Genomic DNA, 3,818 nt, shown 5'->3' on the forward strand with positions numbered 1-3,818 from the left:
CTTGTTAAGAAAGATTCAAACTTTAAGTTCTAGAATCATATCTTGTGATTTCTTGTGAATCAAGTCATTAATTGTGATTTTAAAAATCAAATCTTTTTCAAAACCAATTTCAATCATATCTTTTCAAAAATTAAATTTTTTGATTTCAAAATATCTTTTCTAACTTCCTAACTTCTTATCTTTTCAAAATTTGTTTCAACTAACTAACTAACTTTTTGTTTGTTTCTTATCTTTTTCAAAACCACCTAACTAACTCTCTCTCTAATTTTCGAAAATATCTTCCCTCTTTTTCAAAATTTCTTTTTAATTAACTAATTATTTCAATTTTTAAAATCTTAATTTTCGAAAATTACTAACATTTTTCAAAAAAAGTATTTTCGAAAATTACTAACTCTTTTTCAAAAATTATTTTTGAAAATTCCTTCTCTCTCATCCCCTTCTATTTATTTATTCATCTACTAACATCTCTTCCTCACACCACCAAAAAATCCGAACCCTCTCTTTCTCTGAGCTCAGAATTTTTCTTCTTTTCTTCTACTAACACAAGGACCTCTATATTGTGGTATAAAGGATCCATATTATTTTTTTTTTTCTGTGCCCTCTTCTTTGTCATATGAGCAAGAGCAAGGACAAGAATATTCTTGTTGAAGCAGATCCAGAACCTGAAAGAACTCTGAAGAGAAAACTAAGAGAAGCTAAAATACAACAATCCAGAGATAACCTTTCAGAAATTTTCAAACAGAAAGAGGAGATGGCAGTCGAAAATAATAATAATGTAAGGAGGATGCTTGGTGACTTTACTGCACCTAATTCCAATTTACATGGAAGAAGCATCTCCATTCCTGCCATTGGAGCAAACAACTTTGAGCTGAAACCTCAATTAGTTTCTCTGATGCAGCAGAACTGCAAGTTTCATGGACTTCCATCTGAAGATCCTTTTCAGTTCTTGACTAAATTCTTGCAGATATGTGATACTGTTAAGACTAATGGAATAGATCCTGAAGTCTACAGGCTCATGCTTTTCCCTTTTGCTGTAAGAGACAGAGCTAGAATATTGTTGGACTCTCAACCCAAGGACAGCCTGAACTCTTGGGATAAGCTGGTCACGGCTTTCTTAGCCAAGTTCTTTCCTCCTCAAAAGCTGAGCAAGCTTAGAGTGGATGTTCAAACCTTCAAACAGAAGGAAGGTGAATCCTTCTATGAAGCTTAGGAAAGATACAAACAGCTGACCAAAAAGTGTCCTTCTGACATGCTGTCAGAATGGACCATCCTGGATATATTCTATGATGGTCTGTCTGAGTTATCAAAGATGTCATTGGATACTTCTGCAGGTGGATCCATTCACCTAAAGAAAACGCCTGCAGAAGCTCAAGAACTCATTGACATGGTTGCTAATAACCAGTTCATGTACACTTCTGAGAGGAATCCTGTGAGTAATAGGACGCCTATGAAGAAGGGAGTTCTTGAAGTTGATACTCTGAATGCCATATTGGCTCAGAACAAAATATTGACTCAGCAAGTCAATATGATTTCTCAGAGTCTGAATGGAATGCAAGCTGCATCCAACAGTACTCAAGAGGCTTCTTATGAAGAAGAAGCTTATGATCCTGAGAACCCTGCAATAGCAGAGGTGAATTACTTAAGTGAACCTTATGGAAACACCTATAACTCATCATGGAGAAATCATCCAAATTTCTCATGGAAGGATCAAAAGCCTCAACAAGGCTTTAATAGTGGTGGAAGAAACAGGTTTAGCAATAGCAAGCCTTTTCCATCATCCACTCAGCAACAGACAGAGAACTCTGAGCAGAATTCATCTAGCTTAGCAAACTTAGTCTCTGATCTATCTAAGGCCACTGTGAGTTTCATGAATGAAACAAGGTCCTCCATTAAAAATTTGGAAGCACAAGTGGAGAGGAAGCATGAAAAGCTTCTCTCAAAGCAGAGTCAACCCAAGCCCCCACAGTCAAAATCTAAGTTTGGTGTTGGGAGGCCACAACCAAACTCTAAGTTTGGTGTTGAACTCCCATATCCAAACTCTAAGTTTAGTGTTGGAGAGTTTCAACAATGCTCTGAACATCTATGAGGCTCCATGAGAGCCCACTGTCAAGGTATTGACATTAAAGAAGCGCTTGTTGGGAAGCAACCCAATTTTTATTTATCTAACAATATTTTTCTTAGTTATATGTCTTTATAGGTTCATGATCATGTGGAGTCACAAAATAAAAATAAAAATTGAAAACGGAATCAAAAACAGCAGAAGAAAAATCACACCCTGGAGGAAGCACCTGCCTGGCGTTCAACGCCAGAACAGAGCATGGTTCTGGCGCTGAACGCCCAAAATGGGCAGCATTCTGGCGCTGAACGCCCAGAACAAGCATGGTTCTGGCGTTCAACGCCAGAAATAGCAACAAATGGGCGTTGAACGCCCAAAATGGGCACCAACCTGGCGCTGAACGCCCAGAGTTGTGTGCAAGGGCATTTTACATGCCTAATTGGTGCAGGGATGCAAATCCTTGACACCCCAGGATCTGTGGACCCCACAGGATCACCTCAGGATCTGTGGACCCCACAGGATCACCTCAGGATCTGTGGACCCCACAGGATCCCCACCTACCTCCACTCACTTCTTCTCACCCCTCTTTCACATAATCCCATAAACACTCTTCCCCAAAACTCTTCACCAATCACAATTTCACATCCATCCACTCTTCCCCATAAACCTACCTCATAAACTCCACCTACCTTCAAAATTCAAAACCAATTTTCCACCCAAACCCACCCTAAATGGCCGAACCTTAACTCCCCTCAAGAGGAAATAGAGGTTCATGAAGTCATCTCTAATGAACTCTACAAAATAGCCGAAAAGTCATCCCCCATGGCAAGGCTAGCTTTTCCTCATCTTATCTGCCATCTATGTTACTCAGCTGGAGCTTTCATAGAAGGAGACACTCCTATTAAGGAAGAGAAGCCCATCACTAAGAAGAAGATGGAGCAAGCAAGAGAGCTCATTCATGGAGCTCAAGAGGCGCAAGAAGCTCATTACCATGAGATCCCGGAGATGCCTCAAATGCAATTTCCTTCACAAAATTTTTGGGAGCAAATCAACACCTCCCTAGAAGAATTAAGTTCCAACATGGGACAACTAAGGGTGAAACATCAAGAGTACTCCATCATGCTTCATGATAATCAGAAAAATCATAAAAATGATTCTGGAAGCAAGAAAAAGCAGCAAAGAACAAAGCTTGCAGAAAAAAAAATAGCGAAAAAAAATAGAAAGAAAAAGAAAAAGCAAGCAGAAAAAGCCAAAAGCTCTTAAAACCAAGAGGCAAGAGCAAAAAGCCAATAACCCTTAAAACCAAAAGGCAAGGGTAATTAAAAAGGATCCCAAGGCTTTGAGCATCAGTGGATAGGAGGGCCTAAAGGAATAAAATCCTGGTCTAAGCGGCTAAACCAAGTTGTCCCTAACCATGTGCTTGTGGCGTGTAGGTGTCAAGTGAAAACTTGAGACTGAGCGGTTAAAGTCAAGGTCCAAAGCAAAAAAAGAGTGTGCTTAAGAACCCTGGACACCTCTAATTGGGGACTTTAGCAAAGCTGAGTCATAATCTGAAAAGGTTCACCCAATTATGTGTCTGTGGCATTTATGTATCCGGTGGTAATACTGGAAAACAAAGTGCTTAGGGCCACGGCCAGGACTCATAAAATAGATGTGTTCAAGAATCATCATACTGAACTAGGAGAATCAATAACACTATCTGAACTCTGAGTTCCTATAGATGCCAATCATTCTGAACCTCAATGGATAAAGTGAGATGCCA

General features: G+C 39.4%; 1 protein-coding gene across 1 annotated transcript in view; it reads left to right on the plus strand.

The window, feature by feature from the left end:
• Positions 1-3,504, plus strand: part of LOC107615894 (WW domain-binding protein 11-like) — a 32,687-nt gene extending 29,183 nt beyond the window's left edge. The window contains exon 4 of the transcript XR_002354755.1: positions 3,490-3,504. The gene's annotated coding sequence lies outside the window, so the exon portion shown is untranslated. The remainder of the gene's footprint in view (positions 1-3,489) is intronic.

Source organism: Arachis ipaensis, chromosome B09 (genome assembly GCF_000816755.2).
Source record: "Arachis ipaensis cultivar K30076 chromosome B09, Araip1.1, whole genome shotgun sequence".
NCBI lineage: Eukaryota > Viridiplantae > Streptophyta > Magnoliopsida > Fabales > Fabaceae > Arachis > Arachis ipaensis.